The sequence below is a fragment of the Octopus bimaculoides genome, chromosome 30, assembly GCF_046866305.1.
Source record: "Octopus bimaculoides isolate indiv1 chromosome 30, ASM4686630v1, whole genome shotgun sequence".
Classification (NCBI taxonomy): domain Eukaryota; kingdom Metazoa; phylum Mollusca; class Cephalopoda; order Octopoda; family Octopodidae; genus Octopus; species Octopus bimaculoides.
Window position 1 is genome coordinate 4958605 of NC_142957.1, and position 18757 is coordinate 4977361.

Sequence of the window (18757 nt, forward strand, 5' to 3'; positions counted from 1 at the left end):
TTGCCATTACTGCCTGACTAGCATTTGTGCCGGTGGCATGTAAAAGCACCCACTACACTCTCTGAGTGGTTGGCGTTAGGAAGGGCATCCAGCTGTAGAAACTCTGCCAGATCGGATTGGAGCCTGGTGTTGCCATCCGGTTTCACCAGTCCTCAGTCAAATCGTCCAACCCATGCTAGCATGGAAAGCGGACGTTAAACGACGACGATGATGATGATGTATTCAGATGGTATTGAGAACAATAAAAGACAATTGGGATATTAAAATGGTGTTGGGAACATAGCAAAAGACAAATATTATTCTATATTTTTGAAATGAGGAATTACGTACATTATTTTCAATGGATGGATAAGTGTCTTCATCTTGTTTGTTATCAAAAACGAAATAAAAAAATTAGTGTAAAACAACTTTGCTGGGAAAAAACAAAAATAAAAAAAAGAAATGCGCGCTCGCGCATATCTGTGTGTGTATGTGTGTGTGTCTTTGTATGTGTTTGTCCCCACCCACTGTCTGTCTCTCCCTCTCTCTCTCTCTCTCTCTATCCATCTATTTGTCCACCTATATATCTATCTATTTATCTATTTATTTATCTTTCTGTCTGTCTGTCTCCCGTAAATCCTTGAGTATAAATTTGCATTTTGTCTACAAAATTTAATGGTCAAAATCCCTGGTTCGTACGATATACGAGGTTGAAAATGAAAAATATTATTCGTAAGGTCGCCATTAAGATCGCCAAAATGGCGACCTTACGGTTTCAGGCAAAACACATCGAATATATTATGGGAGTTTGTCAGAGAACGATTTGTGGTCTAAGGGAGACAACTCTGTCATAGCTAACGTGTGCGTGTATGTGTGAAGGCGTGCGTTCATGTTCGTGTATGTGGGTTTGTGTGAATGCGTGTGTTCATGTGTGTGTTTGCGTCAATGCGTGTGTGCGACTGTGTGTGTGTGTGTAAGTAATTGAACGGGTGACTCACTGTATGTGTGTGTGTGTTAAGCAGACACACAAGAGAAAGGGAGAGAGTGGATCGTAATTGTGAATGTGTGTGTTTGTGTGACAGAGACAGACAGACAGGGAGCGTATGTGTGTGTATGCATGTTTGTGTATATGTGCGCGTGTTTACTACATATGACTAAACAATTGGTTCCCAATCTGGGATCTGCCGACCCCTGGTAGTCCCCTGGGAGTCCGTGAACTAAATTCAAAATACATAGGCGCAGGAGTGGCGGTTCTGGGTTCAGTCCTATTGCATGGCACCTTGGACAAGTGTCTTCTGCTATAGCCCTGGGTCAACCAAAGCCTTGCGAGTGGATTTGGTAGACAGAAAATGAAAGAAGCCCGTCGTGTGTGTGCGTGTATGTATGTTTGTGTCCCACCCCACCATCGCGCGACAACCGGTGTTGGTCTGTTTACGTCCCCAGAGAACCATAGAAGAAACGCTAGGCTTTTACAGGGTGGGGCATAAATACTGTTACAAAATAAAACACAGATTTATCCCGACAAAAATTTATTTAACAACCCACTATTACAAAATATGCCTTGCAAATGCCCAAGGAACAATATGGTGCAACTTTTATTCAAAATGCTTACCTCGTGCCTTCACAACACTACGAAGTCTTTTTGGGAAGTCATCTATAGCAGCAAGCACAACATCTAAGGGTATTTTAACACAGCACTTGGTCAATTTTTTCTTTAGAGCTCCAATATTTTGGCAAGGAGTAGAGCAGGCTTCATTCTCCAGAATTGAACACAAACAATAATCAAGAGCGTTAAGATCAGGTGATGAGGGAGGCCATTCTTCTTTGCTGATCCAGGATGGCCAGTTGTCTCTACACCACTGTTGTGTTAATCGAGACGTGTGGCTCGTCGCCCCATCTTGTGACAACTTTAAGTCTCTTTTGCATATCCTCCGCGTAGTCCTTGGCGATGTTTGTTCTTCTTTTGCCATTCTCCTCATGGATCTTCTTGGATTTCGTCTGATTTTTTCCCTAACATTTTTGATGAGTTTAGTTGTTCTGGAGGTGCGGGGATGGCCTGATCTTTGTCTATCTTTCATCGAAGAAGTTTCCTGGTAACGATCAATCATCCTTTTTATCAACATTCTGTTAATTTTGAGGGTTTTCCCTAACTTGAATATTTCAGGTGGACGCATGCCCTTCTCATGTTGCTCTATGATAGGAAGGTAGATAAAACACAAACCCCTTCAGGTAGATGGCCCTGCTCAGTATGTAGAAAAGGAGTAGGTAGTAACTCTATAAGATGTACCCGGTGCAACCTATGGACACATAAGAGGTGCAGCAATATCAAAGGCAGGTTAACTAGGAAGTTAGTTTTTGTATGTGGCAGATGTTCAGGTGCAATAAACCTTGTAAACAAAGAGGAAACAACTTCTATCCCATTCCAGAGAGAGAAACTAGAGGTAGTTGATAGCTTCCGCTATCTGGCTGACCAAATTAGTAGAGGGGGTGGGTGCGCTGAAAGTGTAGCTGCTAGAATAAGAAGAGCCTGGGCAAAGTTTAGAGAGCTCTTACCCCTGGCAACACCAGGCTCCAATCCGATCTGGCAGAGTTTCTACAGCTGGATGCCCTTCCTAACGCCAACCACTCAGAGAGTGTAGTGGGTGCTTTTACATGCCACCGGCACAAATGCCAGTCAGGCAGTACTGGCAACGGCCACTCTCAAAATGGTACATCTCATGTGCCACCCACACAAGAGCCAGTCCAGGGGCACTGGCAACGATCTCACTTGGTGTGTGTGTGTGTGTATGTGTGCGCGCACATATATATACATATATATATAGAGAGAGAGTGCGAGATCGTTGCTGGTTCCCCTGGACTGGCTCATGTTTTTTTTTTTTTGTGCGGGTGGCACATGAAATGCACTATTTTGAGCGTGGCCGTTGCCAGTACCGCCTGACTAGCCTTAGTGCGGGTGACACGTAAAAGCACCCACTACACTATCTGAGTGGTTGGCGTTAGGAAGGGCATCCAGCTGTAGAAACTCTGCCAAATCAGATTGGAGCCTGGTGTAGCCATCTGGTTTCACCAGTCCTCAGTCAAATCGTCCAACCCATGCTAGCATGGAAAGCGGACGTTAAACGACGACGACATATATATACACAAATATATATGCATGTATGTATGTATATATATAAATATATATATAGATAGATAGATCGACAGACTGACAGACAGACAGATATATATATAGATAAATAGATAGATAAACTGGTGTAGCTGTGTGGTAATAAGCTTGCTTCCCAACCACATGCTTCTGGATTCAGTCTCACTATGTGGCACCTTGGGCAAGTGTCTTCTACTATACGCTCTGGCTGACCAAAGACTTGTGAATAGATTTGGTAGATGGAAACTGAAAGAAGCACTTCATATAGAAGTATATATATTTATATATATATATTTATATATATATATACATGTATGCTTGTGTGTCTGTGTTTGTCCCCCCACCGTCGCTTGACTACCGATATTGGTGTGTTTATGTACCTGTAAGTTAGCAGTTCAGCAAAAGAGACTGATAGAAAAAGTACTAGGCTTACAAAGAATAAGTCTTAGAGTCAGTTTGTTTGACTAAAGGTGGTGCTCCAGCATGGACACAGTCAAATGATTGAAACAAAAACGAAAAATATATATATATATATATATATATATATATATATATAGATAGATAGATAGATATGTATGTATATGTATGTGTGTGTGTGTGTGTGTGCGTGAGTGGCTGTGTGGTAAGTAGGTTGCTTACCGGAAGGACATGTTTTTTCTTGTCGCTCTGCTGAATGCCAGGGTCGTGAATTTTGACGTGCAACTACAGGTAAGACTTTTGTGTTTTTGGGGATTTAGTGGGGGTTTGTTGCTCGTGTTTATTTATATTTATGTCGAGCAAGGAGTCTCCACTGAATTCCACGCATTTGTCTGCCTGTGGGTGTACTTAAAGTCTCACTTAGCGGTGAGAAGAGTGTTTTGGAGGTAATACGCCTCCAAAAATTGTGAACTTAGTTTCTAAAGGTTTGTTGTTTTCAAGCCGTGAATTGAGAACTACAAATGAATATTGTGAACTTTGTTTAAAACAGAGAAGGAATTTATTGTTTTCAGACCAAGTTTTGAAAGCTAATAGATTTAAAGAAAAGTCTTCCTCTTGCTTTGAACTACAGCACGTGGAACTACGCAAAGGATTTCATTTTTACCAGCAAAGTGACGACTGCAGCAGAGCCGGGATCAAATCGGGCCGGAGTACCGTTGTGGCCTCAAAATTTGTTATTCTGCCTGGAACTTTATATTTTATTTATTCTTTCTGAACTGTTGTATTTCCTTTCTCCTTCTTTTATGAACTGTTTTTAGTACGAACTGTTTATTTTATTTCTTCCGCTTTTTTAAACTTTTCTCTTTTTGCCTGTTTTTAAAATTTTCGTTGTTTAATTTTTATGTGGACATTTTTATCATGGCAGAGAACATAAAGAAAAATAAGGCTACTGCTGTGGAGTGGGAGATTATCCCACACAAGAAGTGGTTAAATGATTTCAGGGAAAGAACGGTGGTGTTGCGGACCTACGCTAGGTTACTCGACACCATTACGGTCTTTCCCAAAGTGGAAATTGAAAAAGAGTTAGCAGAATATCCGCCAACTATTAAGTTTATGGCAAGGGGTGTAAAATACGCGACGGTTTGGTTGCTATTTGACACCCCTGAGGTGGTTCGCAAGTTTGCGAGCCAGCCTTTAGAAGGGGAAAAAATTCTGTTTCTTCCCACATACTGTGGGAAGAAAGTAACTAGGGCTTGGATCTGTGGGCTGCCACCCGGTATAGAACCTGATTGGATAGAGGATACTATCCAACGGGGGCTGGGGAGAAGTGGAGCCAAGCTCTTAAATGTGAAACTGTTACCTACAGCTGATTGGGTTGGGGCAAAAGCGGTTTTGACCCTGTGGACCCAATCAGCCAGGTATCTGTTATTTTCGGATTTTTTGAGGATGGCCGGCCAGAAATATCCGGTAATTCTTGAGGGACGTAAACCCAAGTGCCACCGGTGTCTGAAGCCCATTCATATCAAGAAAGATTGTCCCCAAGACCAGAGTAAGGTCCTGGAACAGTTAACAAATGTTGTTACCCCCGCTCCCCCAGTGGAGGGAGAGACGGAGGAAGTCGAGGAGGTGGAAACCTCCTCGAAAAAAGGAAAAAAAGGGAAGAAGGTGGGCAACAATGGTTGGCCACCGAAAATCGTGGGGGAGGAGGAGGACCTTGCAGCAAAGGCGGAAGTACGCCCTACTCCAGTGGCCCCAAAGAAAACGAAAAAAAAGAACGAGGCACGGCCGGTGCTCGATAGTGCACCGTCGGCGTGTCCCGACACTCCATTGGTGGGAATTGTGCCACCAACGGAGGAAAGCAGGTCGGCGGGAATTGTGCCGCCGACAGTAGAAGCTGTGGGCTCACCCTGTGAGGAAAAGGATCGGCTAATCTTATTCCGAGAGGGAGGGGCCCTGCAGAAATTTGTGAATAAAAGGAAGCGTCAGAGAGAGTCCTCAACTGTACTAAGGATCCGGACTGGCCTCCGCAGGTGTCTGCGGCGGTCGTGTCGAGTAGGCACTTAAGTGCGTTGGTGAATTCCTTCCCCCTCGGCGAATTCAGTATTGAAAAGTGGCCCGACCCAGACCCATCGTTTTGCTTGAGAGAAGCGAAGGCTATATCGGGCGAAAAAAACCTAAGAGGACGAGTGCCTCATATTGTGTAATGAAAAATCGTAAGAGGCAAATGCCTTAATTTATGACTTTTTATGTACGAGGTTCATAGCCTCAATGTGAAAATTTAATTTTATAAAGAACAGTGTTATAGAGAAGCAAAGTTCGGCGGGCGACTTTTGCCTTCTCTCATTATACCATCATATTTATCATCCATTTCATCTCATTAATGTTTTTGTCCAGCCCGTAGCTACTCTCTGTGTACTGCCTTTATGGCAAATTGAAATGAAATAAAGTAGGTTGCTTACCAGCCACATGGTTCTGGGTTAAGTCCCACTGCGTGGCATCTTGGGCAAGTCTCTTCTACTATAGCCTCGGGCCGACCAAAGCCTTGTGAGTGGATTTGGTAGACAGAAACTGCTAGGGAGGACACATTAGATAATGTAGTCCTAGATACACTATGTCTGAATAAAAGACAGGATGGTCACAGCCGGAGCACCTTTGGACATAGATCTAATGGACCAGCCCCAATAGGGCTGACCTTGGGCTGAACAAAAAGTGCTACGGAGGACACATTAGATAATGTAGTCTTAGATACACTATGTCAGAATAAAAGACAGGATGCTCACAGCCGGAGCACCTTTGGACATAGATCTACTGGACCAGCCACAACAGCGCTGACCTTGGGCTAAACAAAAAGTGCCAGGGAGGACACATTAGATAATGTAGTCCAAGATACACTATGTCTGAATAAAAGACAGGATGGTCACAGCTGGAGCACCTTTGGACATAGATCTACTGGACCAGCCCCAACAGGGCTGACCTTGGGCTAAACAAAAAGTGCTAGGGAGGACACATTAGATAATGTAGTCCTAGATACACTATGTCTGAATAAAAGACAGGATGGTCACAGCTGGAGCACCTTTGGACATAGATCTACTGGACCAGCCCCAACAGGGCTGACCTTGGGCTAAACAAAAAGTGCTAGGGAGGACACATTAGATAATGTAGTCCTAGATACACTATGTCTGAATAAAAGACAGGATGGTCATAACTCTGATCATAGGTGAACTGGATCAGGACTGGCCTTGGGCTAAACAACAAAAATACAACAACACCATTCTCACAGTCAGTAGGAGTTTTCATTTGTGATTCTTTCGTATAGAAAATTTGTATATTTCTTTTCCTTTTTTTTTCTCTGCCAGAGATGTACATGCACATGTATGTGTAAGTATATATATGTGTGTGTGTGTACATGTGTCCGGATGTTGTTTGAGTGGAGGGGGGTCAAGTGGAGCGTCTGTGTCCCACAAACACACTTTCATAACACTTCACACTAACCTCAAGACCTTTGAGCTCTCACCACCTACAGCCTTATAAAGTTTGTCACTCTGAAAGTCTCCCACATAACTTTTTGCTAATGGCTGTTGCAACAGCAGGGAGAATCTTACACATTGGTTTATAAGTCACAAATGGACTATTGTTCTTGCAATGCTTATAAATATACACTGCCTAACAAAATATAGTAAAAAAAAAAAAAACATTGTATTTATCATCCGTTTGTTATTGATGTAAATAGAAATAATTTACTCACGAATTTCAATAAGAAGCCTGGTGTTGTACATTTTCTGTAAGTTTCTCAGTATTTACGATGTTGTAACTCGTAAATTGTCCTCCAGATGAATATCAGTCAATCTCGACCATTATTTTCATTCGAGAAAAAAAGTCCTTCGCATTTAGACGTTCTACCAAACAGGGTGGAATATCTTCTAGCAAAGCACATTACTTTCGGGTTGTTTTCTTCGGGTAGAGTTCCATAAAATTGCATCAAAGAAATTCATCACCCTGAAACATTAGCATTAAGGGGATTTCCGTGAAGATTAAAATCAGCTTCCCTAGCTCTAAGGTCATTAAATCTACAACAAAATCATCATATCTAGACGTTGATCCGTCAATGGCTAGTGTGGGGAAATGGAAAACATCACCAGTCCTGAGTTGATTATCCCAAATTTGAAGTTTTGTTTGAAAAGCTTTGATACGAGAACACATCTCATGAATTAACTGATATTTTTTTTTTTACAATTTTAAATTATTTAAATGTGTAGTGATATCTACGAGGAATGCAAGGTCACAAAATCAGTGATCTTCCAGCTCGGGAACAAAGTTACCCTTCATTTCTTTGAGGATGTAAAATCGTTGAAGCATCTTCCCTTTACTTAGCCAACGAACTGGCAATACTTAAGTGATCGAAATTTTATAAAATTGATGGTTGAAACAACCATATGTATAACATTCTCAAATTTTAGAGACTTTGCATATAGATTTTCTTGGTGAATTATGCAATGGATCGTTACAAAGTTACTATTTGTTAAATTCAAAGAAGTTAATTCTTCCTTTAATTTGGCAAGAAAGCTTATCTTAGACCCAACCATTGCTACGGCTCCGTCTGATGCTATACTGAGTCTTTCAAGTGGGAAACTCAACTTCGAGGCTGCTTTCTTCACTTCTCCACAAATTTTATATCCCATAACTGTCTTTCATTGACTGAACAGTAATTCTTTGACGATATTAAATGACTCAATACCATGTATGAAAATTGCCAGTTGAGTCGAATCGGATATGTCAGAGCTTAACCAGTGAAAAATACAAAACTAAAGTGTCTTATATATTATTTTTTTTTTTTCTGTGAGCGTACCCTCGATATCTGCTGCAATTTCCTCAACCCGTCTTGTAATGGTGCTGTGAGACAAACTAATCTTGTCAAACATACCTAACTTTTCCGGACACAAAATTTCAGCCATTGATAAAAGACTTTCTTTTACAAATTCACCGTCGGAATAATTTCTTGAATGTTTGTCTCTTTTTCGCTAACATGTACAATTTGCTTGAGTCTTATTTGGTTCTTCGTAAAAAGCGTATTTAGACGGCCGACCTGTTTCTTGAGGGATTCAATTTCTTGTTTTCTCCTATCTCCTTTAAATTTATCGTATTCCAAATGTTTGAAGTGTAATGCCATTTAATATTAAATTCTTCAGAAGCGGAGATTCAAGGCATATTAAAACGCATTGGTTTATTTTTTTTACTCCAACAAATAAATAACCATTTGTCAACTTTTCCTGGTATTTTCTCATTTCTTCAGAAATCGTTTTTTTTTTTTTAATGAAACGATGAACTTCGACATCAAAAAGGAAAATTTTAAAAAAACAGACGACACTTTACACACTTTGAAAATTAGCACGTATCTTTACAGTCGCTGAATTATCACAAGTAATTCTAAGTAGTGGAATCAGAAATTGAACATTAAATCTAATTTTTTTCTTTCGTTTTGTATCCTCAATAGAGATACTAATTGTAAGGCCTTTGAATGTTTGGTTTGTAATAGATTGACTCTGAGGCACATTGAAGATGGCGGATATAATACCCACAATGCAACAGGCATTAATATGGGAGGTTAGTTGGGCGTGTAATAATCCTTCTTTTTTTCTTTTTTTTTTCTTATTAATTTTTTAAACTTTTTACAAAGCTGGCTCGCTGGCAGAAACGTTAGCACGCCGGGCGAAATGCTTAGCAGTATTTCGTCTGCTGTTACGTTCTGAGTTCAAATTCCACTGAGGTCGACTTTGCCTTTCATCCTTTTTAGGGTCGATAAATTAAGTACCAGTTACGCACTGGGGATCGATGTAATCGACTTAATCCCTTGTTTGTCCTCTCTGTGTTTAGCCCCTTGTGGGCAATAAAGAAATAAGAAACGTTAGCGATATTTCGTCTGTCGCTACGTTCTGAGTTCAAATTTCGCCGAGGCCGACTTTGCCTTTCATCCTTTTTCAGGGTCGATAAATTAAGTACCAGTTACGCACTGGGGATCGATGTAATCGACTGGTCCCTCCCCCAAAATTTCGGGCCTTGTGCCTAGAGTAGAAAAGAGTAATCATTCCTTTTTGACACTAGCTTCCCCCAACATTTTTGAGAGAGAGAGAGAGAAAGAGAAGGGAACGAGACAAACAAAATTTGGAAAAACCTTATTTTCCTCGTAAAATTATACTAGTCATTCAGAAAGCATCGAGGGCTGCAGTTTGTCCATGACTGTACTATAGTCTCAGGCAAACCAAAGCCTTGAGAGTGGATTTAGCAGATGTAAATTGAAGAAGCCTCACACACATATACACGAGGGGCACTAGCGTAGCTAGGCGGGGGGTGGTAGGGTCCGCCCCGAGTGACACTTTTGGGTCTGCTGTAGGCAATATGTGCTTTTTGTGAGGTCAAGGGGCGGCAGAACCATTAGCACGCCAGGCGAAATGCTTAGCGGTATTTCGTCTGTCTTTATGTTCTGAGTTCAAATTCCGCCGAGGTCGACTTAGCCTTTCATCCTTTCGGGGTCGACAAATTAAGTACCAGTTACGCACTGGGGTCGATGTAATCGACTTATTCCCTTTGTCTGTCCTTGTTTGTCCCCTCTATGTTTAGCCCCTTGTGGACAATAAGGAAATAAGAAACGGAAGGGCCGCACCGGGCAGCACACACTCTAGCTACGCTAGTGTCGAGGGGGTACCCAAATGAAACTGGAATTTTGAAATATTATTTTATTCACTTTGTTTTACATGTTTACACTTTTATCGCCTTCAAAGTATTCTCCATTTGAAGCTATGCATCGGTCCACAGGCGTTTCCCACTGTTCGAAGCAGTGCTGGGACTCTTGCAAAGTGATGCCGTTTAACGCCTTTGTCATTTTTTTCTTCACCTCTTCCACATCTGCAAAACGTTTTCCTTTAAAGACTTCTTTCATTGGGGGGGGGGGGGAACAAAAAGAAAAAAAAGGTCACAGGGAGCAAGATTGGGTGAATAGGGATGGTGTGTAAACGGGGTCATGTCATTTTGGTCAAAAACTCTCTCACACTCAAGGCGGTGTGCGAAGGGGCATTGTCGTGAAGAAACCCCCATTCTCCACTTTGCCACTGGTGGGGGCGTTTTCATAAACTGCCAGTTAAAATGTCTCTTTTACTTGTTTCAGTCATTTGACTGCAGCCATGCTGGAGCACCGCCTTTAGTCGAGAAAATCGACCCCAGGACTTATTCTTTGTAAGCCTAGTACTTATTCTATCGGTCTCTTTTTGCCGAACCGCTAAGTTACAGGGACGTAAACACACCAGCATCGGTTGTCAAGCGATGGGGGGGGGGGAAACACAGACACACACACACACATATATATATATACATATATACAGATATACGACGGGCTTCTTTCAGTTTCCATCTACCAAATCCACTCACAAAGCTTTGGTCGGCCCGAAGCTATAGTAGAAGACACTTGCCCAAGGTGCCACGCAGTGGGACTGAACCCGGAACCATGTGGTTGGTAAGCAAGCTACTTACCACAAGGGTAACAAATACTGTGTGAACAATTCCTTTCACATCACTGAAACAAACCAGCATCGTCTTGACATTGGACTTCACTCGATGCGCTTTGGGGGGGGGGGGGGCGTGGTGACATTAAAAGCTTTCATCCACTTGATTGCTTCTTCGTTTCCGGGTCGTAGCCGTAGTACCGGCTTCAGTCACCAGTGATGACCTTCGAAAAAAGGTTCGGGCTGACTTCCAGCTATTTTCGGTTCACGACACGCATTCAGTCGTGACTGTTTTTTTGATCTTTCGTGAGCAAGAGAGGCACAAATTTTGCTGCAACTCTTTTCATTTGCAATTCCTCGCTCGAAAATCGTTGGGAAGAGCTCCAGGACACACCAGTCATATCAACATATTCGTCAATTGTTCGGTGACGGCTCTCCAAGATCAGTTGAAGAATTTTCGAGATGTTTACATTTGTTCGGGAGGTCGACGGTGTCCCTGAATGAAATTGGTCTTCAAGTGACAAGTGACCTTTCCAAAAGTGTGAAAACCACTTGTAAACTTGTGTTTTGCTCATGGCAGCATCCTTGTAAGCTGTTTGAAGCACAACAACTGTTTCGGCCACCGTTTTCCCCAGCAGAAGACAGAATTTTACGGAAGCATTTTTTTTTTTTTTTTTTTTTTTTTCTGTTTCAGCCATCACAAAAATCGATGAATAGGGAGAAGCACTGCAAAACAAAGACGCACCACGTGACAGTACAACTCCATTGGACGACTCCTGTCTGCAGACTGATGCCTGAGGATTACATAAAGTGACTTCTATACATACACACACACACACACACATATATATATTAGTTTATGTATATATTAATATTATCTCAGTTATTAAAACCTTTGACAATGTAAATATGTTAATAGTTACCAGAGGTAGCAAAATTACACTAAAAAACAAGATATCACAGCCGTTTTACAGGTAGAGATACCAAGTTAAAGTGATACATTTTGAGAAGATATGGATAATAATAATAAATGGAGCAAAACGCATGTCAATAAAAGTTTATATATATATATATATATATATAAATAAATATATACGAGAGTATTGTAGTTCGCTGGAAGCATTGTGTATTGTTTTTAAAATATAACGTGCCTTGAATGACACAATAAAAGCAGAGTGGACTATAACAGCTGCTTTAATTTAATTATACATAGTCTGATATATTATTATGGAATATAAAAATTCCTTCTTCAGATATTGCCAGGAATTGATTGAGCAGTGACTCGATCAATCCCTAGCAATATCTGAAGAAGGAATTTTTATATTCCGAAATATCATATCAGACTATGAATAATTAAATTAAAACAGCTATTATAGTCCACTCTGATTTTATTGTGTCATTCAAGACACACACACCCACACATATATCATAATATAGTATAGTATAAATATACAAACACACAAACAGTCGGACTATTTTCTTCGTCCAATCTGCTCTTTTGATTTCAGGTAGTTATACTTCAGATCAAATTTAGTTTTCGATTTTTCTTTTTCTTTTCAGTTTCTTCATTTCAATCAGAGGTAATCTTCAAGTTTAGGGTGGTAAAAAAAAAGTAAATAAAAATATACAAGGGAAATAACTTAACGTCTTACTCGTATTATCCGTACTACTCTGAAATATGTTTTTATTTTTTTTTAGCTGTTTATAAATAAATCACACACATGTTTTTTTGTTTTTTTTAACAAGTCCGCATGGTACTAAACAATCGTCGCAGGTAAACTTATTCCTAATAAGCCGACGGCGCGCACACCATTCCAACATTTTGTGTCTTGAATTGCTGCATAATTCGCCAAAAATTCTTCTAATATTATTAATTGACGAGTGAGTATTTCATTTTGAGGAACAATAAGTTGTTGTGTAGCCGGTCTTCCACGAGGCATTTTCGATCTCCCAGCCGGTACTATGATATTCAATCATTCCAACATTTTGTGTCTTGAACTGCTGCATAATTCACTAATATTCCAATATTCTTCTAATATTAATTGACGAGTGAGGATTTCATTTTGAGGAACAATAAGTTGTTGTGCAGCTGGTCTTCCACGAGGCATTTTCAATCTCTCAGCCGGTACTATGATATTCAATGACGTGTGTGATTTATTTATAAACAGCTTAAAAAAAAAAAAAAAAAAAATTTCAGAGTAGTACGGATAATACTAGTAAGACATTAAGTTATTTCCCTTGTATATTTTTATTTACTTTTTTTTACCACCCTAAACTTGAAGATTACCCAATCAGAAATGGATAACCTGTAATATTAAATGCACATATAATTTTTCATTTTTTTAAAAAAATTGTTTATTTACATTTTTTAATCATTTTCCCCAAGTCCCATAAGCTTGAAACAGTTCAACTAAACCACATGCATAACAATGATTAAGTGCCGTGTTTCTTGAATTTTGCAATCTTTCATCGAAAGTAACGTTTTCAGCATTTTAAAATATTGGCAGATAATCACATCTTTTATTCAAGAAACAAACTTTCATAATAATTCTTTTTCTCTCGGGAAAGATTTCTAACGCCAATTTACATATCCGAATAAAATCTATCGCAGGTGAGGTTGTATGAAATAAAGAAGCTTGCTTCCCAACCACATGGTTCCGGGTTCAGTCTTACAGCATGGTACCTCGGGCAAGGGCCTTCTACTATAACCTCGGGCCGACCAAAGCTTTGTGACTGGATTTGGTAGACGGAAACTGAAAGGCGGCGAGCTGGCAGAAACGTTAGCAAGCCGGGCGAAATGCTTAGCAGTATTTCGTCTGCCGCTACGTTCTGAGTTCAAATTCCGCCGAGGTCGACTTTGCCTTTCATCCTTTCGGGATCGATAAATAAAGTACTAGTTATGCACTGGAGTTGATGTAATCGACTTAGTCCCTTTGTCTGTCCTTGTTTGTCCCCTCTATGTTTAGCCCCTTGTGGGCAATAAAGAAATAGGAAACTGAAAGAAGTCCGTCATGTGTGTCTCTTCGAAACGCTTAGTTTTAGAATGGTGGCAGCTGATGAAGGAACTGTTCTCTATGTGGCCTGTGCATTTTCTGTACTCTGATTATGTTCTGCTTTTCATATTGTCCACGTTTGTTTGTAACGTCCTGTACCCAGATATGCATCTATATATACATGTAGATGTAGGTATGTACATACATGTACGTATATATGCATATACTCACATATTATTTGTATTATATATAGACAGACAGCTCACTGTAGCAACCTGACTATGTTAGAATAGGTTGTTTGGTGAAAATTGAAGTCCTAGTGAAAATTAGTAATAACGTGTGTGTGTGTGGCTGTGGCTGTGCTAAATGGCTCTAATAACTCTTTCATGGTGGAAACATAAATACATATTTATTTTCCTTTCTTTTCTGTTTCATTCCCACAGAAACTTGAAATGTTTTCTAATTATAAAACTGACTCATCTGCAAAGTACACAGAAAACATTTTCAAAGTAGAAACACACAAGGAAGCAACTTAAAATAAAATGAATCTCTATGTTGTGGCTTGTGTTGCTGCTGCTGCTGCTTCTGCTGCTGCTGCTGCTTCTACTGCTGCTGCTGTTATTCTTTTGGTACTGGTGGTGTCTCCTACGGTCCTTATTATAATTAAAGGCGGCGAGCTGGGAGAATCATTAGCATGCCGGGTAAAATGCTTAGTGGTATTTCATCTGCCGTTATGTTCTGAGTTCAAATTTCACCGAGGTCTACTTTGCCTTTCATCCTTTCGGGGTCAATAAAATTAGTACCAGTTATGCACTGGGGTCGATGTAATCAACTTAATTCCTTTTGTCTGTCCTTGTTTGTCCCCTCTGTGTGTAGCCCCTTGTGGGCAGTAAAGAAATAGGTATTTCATCTGTCGCTACGTTCTGAGTTCAAATTCCATCGAAGTCGACTTTGCCTTTCATCCTTTCGGGGTCGATAAAATTAGTACCAGTTATGCACTGGGGTCGATGTAATCGACTTAATTCCTTTTGTCTGTCCTTGTTTGTCCCCTCTATGTTTAGCCCCTTGTGGGCAATAAAGAAATAAGAAGTTAGCTTCCTAACCACATGGTTCCATGTTCCGTCCCACTGCGTGGCACCTCGGGCAAGTGTCTTCTACTATAGCCTCGGAATCTGAAAGAAGCCCGTCGTACATATATATGTGTGTGTGTGGATTAGTTCCCCCTAATCCATCCCCCCAAATCTGCGGCCTCGTGCTTTCAGTAGAAAGGATTTTTATTAAGGTGGTGAGTTGGCAGAATCGTTAGCATTGCGGGCAAAATGTTTTGCAGCATTTTGTCTGTCTTTATGTTCTGAGTTCAAATTCCATCAAGGTCGACTTTGCTTTTCATCTTTTCAGGATCAATAAAACAAGCACTTGTTTCACACTGCGATCCATGTAATCAACTTACCTTCACCCACCCCCACATCAAAATTTCAGACTTTGTGCCTATACTCTTTTACTTGTTTCAGTCATTTGACTGTGGCCATGCTGGAGCACCACCTTTGGTCGAGTAAATCGACCCCAGGACTTATTCTTTGGATGCCTAGTACTTATTCTATCGGTCTCTTTTGCCGAACTGCTAATGTACGGGGACGTAAACACACAACCATCGGTTGTCAAGCGAAGTTGGGGGGACAAACACAGACACACAAACACATACACACATATACATACATATATATACGACGTACTTCTTCCAGTTGCTGTCTACCAAATCCACTCACAAGGCTTTGGTCGGCCCGAGGCTATAGTAGAAGACACTTGCCCGGAACCATGTGGTTGGTAAACAAGCTACTTACCACACAGCCACTCCTACGCCTATAGTAGAAAGGATTATTATCATTATTATTATTATTGATGTCACGCAGTATCCAATATCATGATGTTGTTGATTGAAGATATTGCGTCTGCCGGGGATTTGTACTCAGGCAGACAGTACTTTATGCAATATGTGTGCAGTTACAATTCAAGCAGATTTTTGCAATACAGCCAAGATTGTAGGGTATTTCTAAAGTGTCCAGATGTTTCTTCAGGTTGGATGGTATTGAACTCAATACTCCGATGACAACAGGGGCAACCTTTATATTTGATTCTCGTAGCAGCCACATCTTGGGGGACAAACACAGACACACAAACATATACACACACAACTCTTCGAAACGCAGGTGTTAAAACGGGGGTAGCTGATGAAGGAAAATGTTCTCTATGTGGCTTGTGCGTTTTCTGTACTCTGGTTATTAATATTTCTTGTTTACGTTTTGTTTGCAATGTCCTGTACCCAGATATGCACCTATATATACAGGTAGACCTAGGTATGCACACACCTGTACGTATATATGCATATACTCATTTATTATTTGTTTATATATATATATATATATATAATTATAAGGTGATTTTAGGTGATTTTAAATGTCTTGCCCGCTCATGTTTTTGGTATGCTACTATATTTCATGTTGAGAACAATTTAGGTCTTAATAGACACAAGATGTGATCTATTTCTAGCGCATTAATTGTCCACGTTAGTGGTCGACGTTATTTTTTAAAATGTATATATATATATATATATATATATATATATATATATATATTATACGACAGGCTTCTTTCAGTTTCCGTCTACCAAATCCACTCACAAGGCTTTGGTCGGCCCGAGGCTATAGTAGAAGACACTTGCCCAAGGTACCATGCAGTGGGAATGAACCCAAAACCATGTGGTTGGTAAGCAAGCTACTTACCATACAGCCACTCCTACATTTTGTTGTCATCGCTCTAATGGACAGAGTAAAGCTAAGTCCAACTAAAGTTTACATTCAAAGTACAAGCTGCTTCAGTATTTTCAGCCATGTACCTCGTAATTTACAATATATAAATGTTAGTTTGTTCAATTCTAGGATCCACGCATATAGCCTTGCATCGAAAATAGATGACGTGATAAATAGTCTAAGGGAGAGAACTCTACAAACCAAAAAATTTTTCCGGGGAGGTAACTCACATGTTGAGAGCCATTTATAAAATATTGTTGTTGTTGGCACTCCGTCGAGGGTTCCAGTTGATCCGATCAACGGAACAGCCTGCTCGTGAAATTAACGTGCAAGTGGCTGAGCACTCCACAGACACGTGTACCCTTAACGTAGTTCTCGAAGATATTCAGCGTGACACAGTGTGACAAGGCTGGCCCTTTCAATTACAGGCACAACAGAAACAGGAAGAAAGAGGGAGAGAAAGTTGTGGTGGAAGAGTACAGCAGGGTTCGCCACAATCCCCTGCCGGAGCCTCGTGGAGCTTTAGGTGTTTTCGCTCAATAAACACTCACAACGCCCGGTCTGGGAAACGAAACCGCGATCCTATGACCGCGAGTCCGCTGCCCTAACCACTGGGCCATTGCCCCTCCTAAAATATTGTAAAGGCGAGCTTAATATATTTTGCTTAAATACTCTTTTATTGCAAACTGGCGGCTGTTTGATAAGTACATATCGTAATGTTCTCACTATACGTGAAAGATTGCGGTTATGTCTCCGTTGTTGTCGTCCCAGAGTTAAGGCTGTTTTTGCTGGAACAAGTAATATTTCAGGTTGTGTAAGGCGGTGAGCTGGCAGAAACGTTAGCACGCCGGGCGAAATGCTTAGCGGTATTTCGTCTACCGTTACGTTCTGAGTTCAAATTCCGCCGAGGTCGACTTTGCCTTTCATCCTTTCGGGGTCGATTAAATAAGTACCAGTTACGCACTGGGGTCGATATAATCGACTTAATCCGTTTGTCTGTCTTTGTTTGTCCCCTCTGTGTATAGCCCCTTGTGGGCAGTAAAGAAATAGGTATTTCGTCTGCCATTACGTTCTGAGTTCAAATTCCGCCGAGGTCGATTTTGCCTTTCATCCTTTCAGGGTCAACAAATTAAGTACCAGTTGCGTACTGGCGTCGATCTAAACGATTGCCACCCCCCACCCCCACCGAAATTTCGGGCCTTGTGCCCTAGAGTAGAAGAGAATATTCCAGTTAGTGTATGCATTTGGGCACTCACACACCAAGTCACACAAGCATATACACGCACATACATAAATATACATACACACACACACACGTTCGTGTGTGTGTGTGTACGTTTGTGTGTTTGCGCACGTGCTTGCGTATGTGCGTGTAAGTATGTATGTATTTGTGTGTGTTTGTGTGTGCTTGCGTGTGTGTATGCGAATGTGCTTGGGTGTGTTCGTGTGTGTTGTATGTCTGCATGTATTTGTGCGTGCGTGCGTGCAGGAGCACATATATGGTGATTGCACGTTTTCCACTCATGATCACTGTTATTCTGAGCTTTCCCATTGTCAACGGCGTTTCTGAAATCCCCTTTAAACGACTATTCATTCCCGATGCAGATTTGCATGCTTTGAAGCATTGGTGACTGACCTACACAAACCCAGAATTAGATACACACACACACACACACACAGATGGATAGATAAGTACATTGATTGATTGACAGACAGATATATGCCTTAAGAGGCATCGACCCCATGATTGAGTTTTAGGAGTGTTGCAGCCAAAATGGAGAAACTCAAACCTTCCATCAAATAGACATTGTCTGCTTGGTCAGCAGTTCCTTGCTGACCAGCCTGCATAAATGATTTGTTTATAGTGGTCAAATGTTTGTACTGTACACTGCGAGCTGGTACCAAAAAGGTCCCAGACTAATT

General features: G+C 40.8%; 1 protein-coding gene across 2 annotated transcripts in view; it reads right to left on the reverse strand.

Annotated features, from left to right (window-relative positions):
• Positions 1-9445, reverse strand: part of LOC128251536 (adenosine receptor A3-like) — a 187777-nt gene extending 178332 nt beyond the window's left edge. Inside the window, exons 1-2 of one of the 2 annotated variants that reach the window (XM_089346374.1) lie at positions 7287-9445; positions 331-362 (exon numbers count right to left, since the gene is read on the reverse strand). The gene's annotated coding sequence lies outside the window, so the exon portion shown is untranslated. The remainder of the gene's footprint in view (positions 1-330; positions 363-7286) is intronic. The other variant, XM_089346373.1, reaches the window with a different exon arrangement.
• Between the last annotated feature and the right edge of the window lie 9312 nt (positions 9446-18757).